At 41.5% G+C, this 12,347-nt stretch overlaps 1 pseudogene; it reads left to right on the top strand.

Moving 5' to 3' along the window:
• Positions 1-10,351: 10,351 nt before the first annotated feature.
• LOC145539568 (sodium/potassium-transporting ATPase subunit beta-3 pseudogene) lies at positions 10,352-11,182 on the top strand (annotated as a pseudogene).
• The last annotated feature ends 1,165 nt before the right edge of the window (positions 11,183-12,347 follow it).

The raw sequence follows: 12,347 nt of genomic DNA, 5'->3' as shown, positions 1-12,347 counted from the left end.
AACATATAGATTTCCAAAAATTCAATCCAAGAATGAACTCATGTTGTATAAAAGAATGAATGTACTTGTTAATGGACCTCTTATAGTTTGCAACTAGGTCTGATTCTGTTTTTCTATATCTTAAGGATAACTGATCACAGAAAAATTGGTAAGCCTCTTGTTGAAATTTTATTTCTATTTGCAAAACACACGTTTACCTCCTTGATAGAACAGACAGACCTCTATGGCATGTTTTCAATTATTTACAGGGCTGAAAAAAGTGCATCTTAGATAGCATTCATAAAGCGCTCAACACAGAGTCTTGTATCTAGAAGTTTCTCAGTGCATATCAAATGCTGATGATATGTATATCTCATTCAAATGTTGCTTATGCTGCTCGTGAATTTTCTCTTCTGTTGTTGTGACTGAAAAGACTGAAGTAGAAATCACAGCTCATTCCCTCCCTCTGTTCATTGCATGTTCTTTGTGCTGCCTTGCAGGGCTCCTGAGGGCAGAAATCACTTGTATTTTTAACAGTAGATTAAGAGGGAGTGCTTTAATAAGGGGACAACTGTGTTAAACTGTAGGGATCGTTCAAGAAGTAAATTTACAAGAGTAATTTAAAGTGTATTTCTTATATGGTTCTGTCTGCCTGAAGGCCATTTGTGAATTTTTCAGGTGACTCTAACCAGATATTCCATTGCATTGTAATCCAGACAGGTGAAAATAAAAATTATCTTTGTTCACTGCTCTGTTCCCAGAGCGTAAAACAGGGTTTGGCATGGTGGGCACACAATAATTTATTCTAACCCTCTTTCCATTTTCTTTCTTTATGAATGTACTCAACACCACAGTCATCTTTGATTTCATCTTTTCCTTCACACCTGTCTTAGTCCATCTACCGTTGGCTTATAAGCAGTGGAAATTTATGTCTGACAGTTCTGGAGTCTGGGAAGACCAGTATTAAGGCACTGGCAGATTTGATGTTTAGTGAGAGCCTGATTCCTGGTTCAAGACAATCATCATTTCACTGGTGGTGAAAAGGTCAAGGGAGTTCCCTGAGATCCTTTTTCAAAGGGCACTGATCCTATTCTTGAATATTCTACCCTCTTGATCTAATGACTTCCCGAACTTCCCACCTCTAAGTACCATCATATTGGGGATTAGGTTTCCACATATGAATTTTGGGGGCTATAAATAATCTATATCAACCCTATATCCAGTTTGTTACTACGTGTATCAATTCTGCCAGTTCTATGCTTGGAGAGTCATTCCCTTATCTCTAGTATCACTGGCTGAGGATAAATATACTCATCTGGTTGACATGATGTGGAATTCCTTTTCAGGGTTGGGGGCATGGGAATATCCAGGGAAAGAGTGGAAGGGATATAAGACAGCAAGTCCTTTGGAGTCAGCTCTTACTCACTGGTATCTCTTGCACAAAGGAAGGGAGCCCATGGCTCTCAGAGACTTTTGTGAAATCAAAGACAAGATTGTGACATACTATCTTGATCCCCAAAGTAAGTATCATAGAACTCCAATTCTGTGAGGTATAGTAGGTATTTTTTAGAGCAGGAGTCAAAAATAAGTTTGGGAAGTTTGGGGCTAGATGATGTTAAGCCAAAGATTTCTTATTGTTTTTAATTTTCTTACACTGGATTGTGAAAGAGTAAAGGGGAGTGATGGCACACATACTTTCCAGAATTACTTGATAATACAGCCCTCTCTCCCCAGACTTGGTTGAGAAAACCTGGCAGGAAGACAGCATGGACTTTTCAAGGCACCAAAATACAGGGGAACAATACAGGACAACAAGATGGAGGAGGAGTAGGTGGACATGGAGTACATCTCTCTCTGCAGATACATCAGGAATACACCTCAGACCTAGAATTGCTTGCAGAACACCAGTTGAGAGCAGGCAGGAGTATCTGACCACTGGGAAAGAACATATAGAACCACCCAAAACTCTGTAGGATGGAGGAAGTAAGGGAAAAAAAGAGAATTATTAGAACTGGACCTGCCCTCAGAAGGTAGGGGAACTGAAGCAGGGGTCTGATCTCCACATCAGGGCAATTGTTTAGAACAGAGGAGAAGCATTTGAGGCTGAGAGTGAAGCAGCTGATCTGTGACAGCCTAAATGGAATGAGAATCACACAGATAATCCTTGTCACAGCCATACGTACCACAGACAGGGACACGGGTCCCCTAGAAGGCACAGTTGCTGAGAACTGGAGCATAGGGATTGTGGAGCAATCCCAGGGCGAGGTCTGCTGTTGACTATGGGGAGACAGCCCAAGGGGAAGTGAGGGGGGATATTATGGTGGGAAATGCCTGTGGAGGAAAACCAGGCAGCATGGAGGCAAAGCAATATCACTGAGTCATGCGTAGGGGGTGGAGCCATCACCATAGCCTCTCTCTCACCGCACGCTAGCACCAGCAGCTGAACAATAGAGAGGCTGACTCTTCAAGCACCTGACATGCCTGAACAGCAGAGTAGAACAGAGAAGGACCCCAGCCAGTGGAGCCCTTTTAGTGCCCGATGCCCTGAACATCAGAGCAGGACCTCAGCGGGGTGGCGGTGGGGGGTGGCAGTGGGGGGTGGCGCCTTTATGTGCGTGGTGCGCTGAACAATACAGAAGGACCCCAGCCAGGGGAGTCTTCTAAATGCTTGAATGGGTGGAGCAATGGAGAAGACCAGTCAAAGAGGCCTTCTGATTGCCAGTTGCCTGAAGCTAGAAAAAGATTGACAGGGCCATGGTTCCTGTGGCTGAGGCAGTCTGACGCTGGACACTTGGTGCCTCCAGAGTCCCCGCCCCCCAAGCAGCTACATCACCTTCATGTTCAATTCTCACTGGGGCAGAGCTGCCACAGGCTAGAAAAAGCCTAAATAGTACCACATCTCCTGTGACAATAGCTGCTGGCGCTCTTATGTTAGCAGGCGTTGCCAGGGTCCCTGTGATCCAAACAACCGTGCCAACTCCATGCATGATCCCCACTGGAAGAGAGCTGCCAGAGGCTAGAAAAAGTCTTGTGTATGTGCACACGGGGTCGGTTCAGTTGTGTCCAACTGTTTCCAAACCTGTGGACGGTGGCCTGCCAGGCTTCTCTGTCTGGGGCATTCTCCAGGCAAGAATACTATAGTGGATTATCATACCCTTCTCAGTCAGTTCAGTTCAGTCGCTCAGTCGTGTCTGACTCTTTGCGACCCCATGAATCGCAGCATGCCAGGCCTCCCTGTCCATCACCAACTCCCAGAGTTTACCCAAAGTCATGTCCATCGAATCAGTGAGGCCATCCAGCCATCTCATCCTCTGCCAGCCCCATCTCCTCCTGCCCCCAATCCTTCCCAGTGTCAGGGTCTTTTCCAATGAGTCAACTCTTTGCATGAGGTGGCCAAAGTTTTGGAGCTTCAGCTTCAACATCAGACCTTCCAATGAACACCCAAGACTGATCTCCTTTAGGATGGACTGGTTGGATCTCCTTGCAGTCCAAGGGACTCTCAAGAGTCTTCTCCAACACCACAGTTCAAAAGCATCAATTCTTCAGGGCTCAGCTTTCTTCACAGTCCAACTCTCACATCCATACATGACTACTGGAAAAACCATAGCCTTGACTAGACGGACCTTTGTTGGCAAAGTAATGTCTCTGCTTTTAAATATGCTATCTAGGTTGGTCATAACTTTCCTTCCAAGGAGTAAGTGTCTTTTAATTTCATGGCTGCAATCACCATCAGCAGTGATTTTGGAGCCCCCAAAAATAAAGTCTGACACTGTTTCCACTGTTTCCCCATCTATTTCCCATGAAGTGATGGGACCAGATGCCATGATCTTAGTTTTCTGAATATTGAGCTTTAAGCCAAATTTTTCACTCTCCTCTTTCACTTTCATCAAGAGGCTTTTTAGTTCTTCTTCACTTTCTGCCATAAGGGTGGTGTCATCTGCATAGCTGGGGTTATTGATATTTCTCCCGGCAATCTTGATTCCAGCTTGTGTTTCTTCCAGCCCAGCATTTCTCATGATGTACTCTGCATATAAGTTAAATAAGCAGGGTGACAATAAACAGCCTTGACGTACCTCTTTTCCTATTTGGAACCAGTCTGTTGTTCCACGTCCGGTTCTAACTGTTGCTTCCTGACCTGCATACAGGTTTCTCAAGAGACAGGTCAGATGGTCTGGTATTCCCATCTCTTTCAGAATTTCCCACAGTTTATTGTGAGCCACACAGTCAAAGGCTTTGGCATAGTCAATAAAGCAGAAATAGATGTTTTTCTGGAACTCTCTTGCTTTTTCAATGATCCAGCGGATGTTGGCAATTTGATCTCTGGTTCCTCTGCCTTTTCTAAAACCAGCTTGAATATCTGAAAGTTCACAGTTCATGTATTGCTGAAGCCTCGCTTGGAGAATTTTGAGCATTACTTTACTAGCATGTGAGATGAGTGCAATTGTGAGGTAGTTTGAACATTCTTTGGCATTGCCTTTCTTTGGGATTGGGATGAAAATTGCCCTTTTCCAGTCCTGTGGCCGCGGCTGAGTTTTCCAAATTGGCTGGCATATCGAGTGCAGCACTTTCACAGAGTCATGTTTCAGGATTTGAAATAGCTCAACTGGAATTTCATCACCTCCACTAGCTTTGTTCGTAGTGATGCTTTCTAAGGCCCACTTGACTTCACATTCCAAGATGTCTGGCTCTAGGTGATTGATCACACCATCGTGATTATCTGGGTCGTGAAGATCTTTTTTGTACAGTTCTTCTGTGTATTCTTGCCACCTCTTCTTAATATCTTCTGCTTCTGTTAGGTCCATATCATTTCTGTCCTATATCGAGCCCATCTTTGCATGAAACGTTCCCTTCCCTTCTAGAGCACCTGCTGCCCTAGCTACAGGCTCCCCTAAGTACCTGGTGCTGCCAGGGCCCCTTTGACTTGGGCAGTGTGGCTAAAGAAGAGGACCCAAAACCTTCGCACCAGCTGCATAAGCTGCAGATTAAATCCACACAATCAACTAGGCAGACTCTATGTCTATGGAATATATAAAAATACAATGAGAGTTCTCACAAAAGAAAGTGTACTAATTCTGACAGCTTTGGACCTCATAGACAAGAACACACAGGAGTAGGACCAGATTAGAGTCTGAGATGCCCCCAGAGCAGGTCCAGAGACCAGCCCAGTGTTGGAGGGCATTGCAGGGAGACAAGGTGGACTGTGACTCCCAACGAGGGAAAGAATGCTGACAGCAGAGACTCAAGAAAAACATTTTTCTCGTATTTTGTTCTATAGTTGCTTCTGGATTTTTTCTTTCTTTTTTTCCCACCTGTTTTCCTTCCCTCCTCCTGTTGTTGTGGTTGTCGGTTTTATTAGTACTATTAAATCTATTTAAGTTTTTGAAAATATTTTTTTCAATCACAGTTTTTATTTCTACTATATACTTCTGCCTCTACATTGGCCTTTTGCTGGGGTTTTTACTTTTCTTTCTTTTTATCTCTTTTTTTATTTTAATTTTTAAAACTTATTAGTATTTTTTCTATATTTATTCCTTTGTTTTTCTGACTGTTCTTTTCCCATTGCAGTTAATCTTTAATATATATAAATCACCATCTACCTTTATTTAACTTTGATTTTCTATTCTTTCTTTTTCTCACCATACGTGTTAGTTTTGTTTTTGTTGCTTTATTCCCCACTTGGCACCTTTTTTAGTTTCATTTTCCAGTTTGTGCTTTAGTAGTTTCGTTCTTAACTGGTAGATATCATTTTTGATCTCCTTTGTTTTCCAGGTTAATCCATTGTACTTCATTTTTTATTTTTTGGAATGTTTTGGTTTTGCTTATGGTTGTATATGTGTCTGTGTATATTTCATTATTTTAGTTATTATTTGCCTGATTTTGTAATTGCCATTTGTCTGGGGTGCATCTTCTGTTTCTCATTTTTGTGTATTTGTTTCAATTCCATTTAATGCCATAATAAACTACTTGTGGAATCTCCATTCCCAGCCAGAGATCAAGCCCTGAGCCTTTGGAGTGAGTGTGCTGACTCCAAGACCCTAGACTACTAGAGAACTCCTAATCCTAGGGAGTATCAAATAAAACTCCCACAAAAGCAACCAGTTGCATACGAGACCCAGCATCATCCAACTGCCAGTAGCATCCTGTGCAAGACGCCTCATCCAAACAACAAACAAAACGAAAATACAAACCCAATCTGCAGAAGGATTACCACCTGACTCAGCCCTGACAATTAGAGGAAGAAAAACAATCCCTCTTTTCCTACCAGAACACAAGCACAAAGCACACCCTACATGAAGCTTACACAAACCGCTGGACCAAACTTATGACGGCAGAAACCAAAATGAAGAAATAATTCAACCTCAAAGCCTAGGAAAAGGAAACCTCAAATATAATAAGTTAAAAGAAAATAATAAAAAGGTAGAGAAATACTGTGCAAATGAAGGAACAACCTAGACACACACAAGTCCAAATAAATGAAGAGGAAATAGGCAAACTACCAGAAAAATAATTCAGAATAATGATAGTAAAGTTGATCCAAAACCTTGAAAATAGAATGGAGAAAATGCAAGAATCAATTAACAAAGACTTATAAGGAGTAAAGAATAAACATACAGAGAGATAAACAACAAAATCACTGAAATTAAAAATACTCTAGAAAGAATTAATAGCAGAATATCTAAGGCAGAAGAACAGATAAGTGAGCTGGGTGATGAAATGGTGGAAATAAATCTGAAGAGCAGAACAAAGTAAAAAGAATGGAAAGAACTAAGGATAATCTCAGAGACCTCTGGAACAATATTAAATGCATTCAAATTATAGGTGTCCCAGAAGAAGAAGAGAAAAAGAAAGGGCATGAGAAAATTACTGAAGAGATTATAGTTGAAAATTTCCCCAATATGGGAAAGGAAAGAGTCAATCAAGTCCAAGAAGTACCAAGAGTCTCATACAGAATAAACCCAAGGAGAAATACACCAAGACACATACTAATCAAACTAACAAATACTAAACATAAAAAAGAATATTAAAACCAGCAAGGAAAGGCAACAAGTAACATAAAAGGGAAACCCCATACATTTAACAGCTAATCTTTCAGCAGAAACTCTGCAGGTCAGAAGAGAGTGGCAGGATATATTTAAAGTACTGAAAGGTAAACATCTAAAACCAAGATTACTCTACCTGGCAAGGATCTCATTCAAAATTGATGGAGAAATCAAAAGCTTTAAAGACAAGCAAAAGTTAAGAGAATTTAATACCACTAAATCAGCTTTACAACAAATGTTAAAGGGACTTATATAGTCAAGAAATGCAAGAGAAGAAAAAGATCTACAAAATCAAACTCCAAACAATTAAGAAAATGGCAATAGGAACATATATATCAATAATTACTTTAATGTAAGTAGATTAAATGCTCCAACCAAAAGACACAGACTGGCTGAATGGATAAAAAAAAACAAGACCCATATATATGTTGTCTACCTAAAGACACATATAGACTGAAAGTGAGAGGATGGAAAAATATATTCCATGCAAATGGAAAGCAAAAGAAAGCTGGAGTAACAGTCCTCATATCAGACAAAATAGACCTTAAAGTAAATACTATTAAAAGAAATAAGGAAGGACACTACATAATGATCAAGGGGTCAATCCAAGAGGAGGACATAACTATTGTAAATATCTATGCACCCAACATAGGAGCACCTCAGTACATAAGACAAACACTAACAGATGTAAAAGGAGAAATTGACAGTAACACAATAATAGTAAGAGACTTTAACAAGCCACTCACACCAATGGACAGATCATCAAAACAGAAAATAAGGAAGCACAAGTCTTAAATGATACATTAGATGAGATGGATCTCCTTGATATCTTCAGGTCATTCCATTCAAATGCAGAAGAATACACCTTCTTCTCAAGTGCACATGGAACATTCTCCAAGATAGCTCACATCTTGGGTCACAAATAAAACATCGGTAAACTTAAGAAAGTTGAAATCATGTCAAGCATCTTCTCTGACTACAATAATCATTTTAGAGTATAAATATTTATGTTTAGAATAAATATATTACTACCCCAAAATATTTTCCTTATGGTTTTTTCTAGTGTGAGATTCAGTGTTCTCCATATTAAGAATACAAATTAAGAGACTTTATTTTATCTTTAAAATTTTTGTTGGAGTATAGTTGATTTACAATGCTGTGTTAGTTTCAAATATACAGCAAAATTAAACACTTATGCATATACATATCGCCACTCTATTTTAGATTCTTTTTCCATATAGACCATTACAGAGTATTGAGTAGTTTCCAGCAGGTTCTTGTTAGTTATATTTTATGTATAGTAGTGTGCATATGTCAGTCCCAATCTCCCAATTTATCCCTCCATCCCTTACCCCTGGTAACCATAAATTAGTTTTCCACGTCTGTAACTCAATTGCTGTTTTGTTAAATAAGCTCATTTGTACCCTTTTTTATTTTAGATTCCACATACAAATGCTATCATAAGATATTTATCTTTTTCTGTCTGACTTACTTCACTCAGTGATGATTTCTAAGTCCGTACCTGTTGCTGCCACTGGCATTAAATCATTCCTTTTTATGCCTAAGTAATAATCCATTGTATATACGTACCCCATCTTCTTATCCATTCTTCTGTTTATATACATTTGGTTGCTTCCAAGTTCTGGCTATGCTAAATAGTGTTGCAATGAACATTTGGATACATGTATCTTTTTGAATTATGATTTTCTCTGGATATATGACTAGGAGTGGGATTTCTGAATCATATGTTAGCTCTATTTTTATTTTTTTTAGGGAAGCTCCATAGTGTTCTCCATAGTAACTATACCAATTTATATTCTCACCAACAGTGTAGGAGGGCTCCCTTTTCTTCACACCCTCTCCAGTATTTATTGTTTGTAGCTTTTCTGATGATGCCATTCTGACCAGTATGAGGTGATACCTCATTGTTGAATTGATTCGCATTTCTCTAATAATGAGCACTGAAGAACTGATGCTTTTGAACTGTGGTGTTGGAGAAAACTCCTGAGAGTCCCTTGGATTGCAAGGAGATCCAACCTGTCCATCCTAAAGGAGATCAGCCTTGGGTGTTCATTGGAAGGACTGAGGTTGAAGCTGAAACTCCAATACTTTGGCCACCTCATGCAAAGAGTTGACTCATTGGGAAAGACCCTGATGCTGGGAAGGATTGGGGGCAGGAGAAGGGGACGACAGAGGATGAGATGGCTGGATGGCATCACCGACTCGATGGACATGAGTTTGGGTAGACTCCGGGAGTTGGTGATGGACAGGGAGGCCTGGTGTGCTGCGATTCATTGGGTCGCAAAGAGTCGGACACGACTGAGCGACTGAACTGAACTGAACTGAATAATTAATGCATGCATGAGTCCTAAGTCACTTTAGTTGTGTCTGAGTCTTTGCAACCCCATGGACTGTAGCCCACCAGGCTCCTCTGTCTATGGGATTCACCAGGCAAGACTATTAGAGTAGGTCGCCATTTCCTTCTCCAGGGGATCTTACCAACCCAAGGATCGAACATGCATCTCTTACATGTCCTGAATTGGCAGACATGTTCTTTAACACTAGTGCCATCTGTGAAGTCCCAGTATTTAGTGACCTAAATCAAATCTCTTACAGTTATACAGTGGAAGTGACAAATAGATTCAAGGAATTAGATCTGATAGAGAGTGCCTGAAGATCTATGGACAGAGGTTTATAACATTGCACAGGAGGCGGTGATCAAAACCATTCCAAAGAAAAAGAAAAGCAAAAAGGCAAAATGATTGTTTGAGAAGGCCTTACAAATAGTTGAGAAAAGAAGAGAAGTGAAAGGCACAGGAAAAAAGAAAAGATATACCCATATGAATGCAGAGTTCCAAAGAATAGCAAGGAGAGATAAGAAAGACTTCCTAAGTGAAAAATGCAAAGAAATACAAGAAACCAATAGAATGGGAAAGACTAGGGATCTCTTCAAGAAAATTAGAGACACCAAGGGAATATTTCATGAAAAATGTAGCCACAATAAAAACAGAAACAATGTGGACCTAACAGAAGCAGAAGATATTAAGACGAGGTGGCAAAAATACACAGAAGAACTTACAAAAAAAACATCTTGGGGACCTGAAAAGCGCGGGGATTGGCTCCAGGGGGCAGAGCTGGCATCCAGGGGCAGCCCAGCTGGGCACGGTTCAGCACAGTCGGTTTGAGTGCTCTCCACAGCCGGGAGGTTTCCTCGGCCCTGTTGTCTTCCGCTGCTGGCACTGGGCTGTGAGGCTGGAGCCTGGACACATCTCTGCGCTCCTCGCTGCTCCACCCCCATGGCCACTGCTCCCCTTGTCAATGTCACACACACCATGACGAAGAAAGACAAGAAGTCCTTCAAACAGAACCTGGCCGAGTGGAAGCTTTTCATCTACAACTGGACTACCGGAGAGTTCCTGGGGCACACCGCCAAGAGCTGGGGTTTGATCTTGCTCTTCCACCTAGTCTGTTATGGGTTCCTGGCTGCACTCTTTTCATTCACAATGTGGACCATGCTTCAGACTCTGAGCAGTGAGGTTCCAAAATATCATGACCAGATTCCTAGTCCAGGACTTAACGGTCTTTCCAAAACCAGTGTGGGCGTTGGCTTTTTCATTCAGCCTGTCTGATTCAGAATCCTATCAAGGGTACATTAATGACCTTAAGAAATTTCTAAAGCCATATGGCTTAGAAGAACAGAAGAATCTCACAGACTGGAATCTTTTTTGAGCAGAAGGGTCCAGAATATATAGCATGTCAGTTTTCTCTTGCCTTATTTGAAGCATGCAGTAGTGTGGATGATCCCATGGTTGGCTACCAAGCAGGAAATCCTTGTGTTCTTATGAAAATTAACAGAACAATTGGATTAATGTCTCAAGGAGAACCAAGGATAGACTGTATTGCAAAGAGTGAAAGCACAGCAGTTCTATCAACTTATCCTCCCAATGGAAAGATAGATTTAAATATTTTCCATATTATGGAAAAAAGCTGCTTGGGAGCTACCTGCAGCCACTAGTTGCCATCCAGCTCAGCTTTGGTAGCAATGCTGATGTAAAAGAAGCAATGGTTGAGTGCAAGATTGATGGATCACCCGACCTAAAAACCCAGAATGATCATGACAAGTTTTAGGAAGAGTTACATTCAAGATCACCATGAATGTATAGTAGGAGTTAGGATGTCTCTACAGAGTAAATGTTGTGTTGTCTGTCTTCATTTTGTATCAGCCGAACCTGCCATTCTAGAATTATGAGACCACCTTGGAGAAAGGTGGAGTGGGACATGACCCTGGGGTAACATAATGTGCTTCCAGATGATAGTGTTCTATGTCCTTCCAAGTAACTGTGTGTTGCCTCTGTTGCCTTTTGAACCATGTACAGTCACCAGATAGCAACTGTGAACTCCTGATTTTAAACATGTAGGTTGGGGATCTTGTCTAATTTTTATGTGGTTTAGTTGCCAAGTGTCTAAACCTTAATGTGCAGTGCTATGTAAATATTCTATAGATTTAACACTGCTTAACTGTTATATTATGATGCTAGCAAGGTTTTAAGAGAGAAAGTGGTATCTGACCAACATCAAATGACTTTATACCTGCCAGAAAATCAGCGTGTGGAAATGTTCTGTATGTGAGGAGTAAAAGGGAAAATAAAAGTGGATTTGAGATGAGGCGGGGTTAAGATGCCGGAGGAATAGGACGGGGAGACCACTCTCTCCTCCATAAATTTATCGAAAGAACATCTGAACGCTGAGCAAACTTCACAAAACTACTTATGAACGCTGGCAGAGGATGTCAGGCTTCCACAAAGACAGCGCATTATCTTCAAAAGAGGTAGGAGAAATTATAAAAGATAAAAAGAGAGACAATAGTGTTAGGGACGGAGACCCGTCCCGGGGAGGGAGTCGTAAAAGAGGAGAAATTTCCAAGCACCAGGAAACCCTCTCACCGGCGGGTTTGGGGGAAGATTTCTTATCTCGGAGGGCAACGTGACTGGGAGGAAAAAATAAATAAAACCCACAGATTACGTGCCTAAAGCAACTCCCAGCAAAGAACCCCAGACGCTCGCATCATCTGCCACCAGCAAGTGGGGGCTGAACGGAGAGGAGTGGGTGGCAGTGCCTAGGGTAAGGACCGGGCCCGAGTGCCCTGAGGGCAATCTGAGGGAGCTAACGTGAGATAGTAACCTAAACTGTGGGACAGCCAGAGAGAGAGAACTATCCCGTGAAAAGCCCAACTCTAAGGCACTGCCGGCCGCTCACAGAACAAAGGACGGAGTGATACCAGAGGAGAGCTGGCCGGCTGCGGACCGCCCCATCCCCCGCCTGACACAG

The sequence above is a fragment of the Giraffa tippelskirchi genome, chromosome 2, assembly GCF_054371585.1.
Source record: "Giraffa tippelskirchi isolate mGirTip1 chromosome 2, T2T-mGirTip1v1.2.pri, whole genome shotgun sequence".
Taxonomy (NCBI): Eukaryota; Metazoa; Chordata; class Mammalia; order Artiodactyla; family Giraffidae; genus Giraffa; species Giraffa tippelskirchi.
Note: the sequence above shows the minus strand (reverse complement) of the source record. Positions and strands in the feature narration are given on the sequence as shown.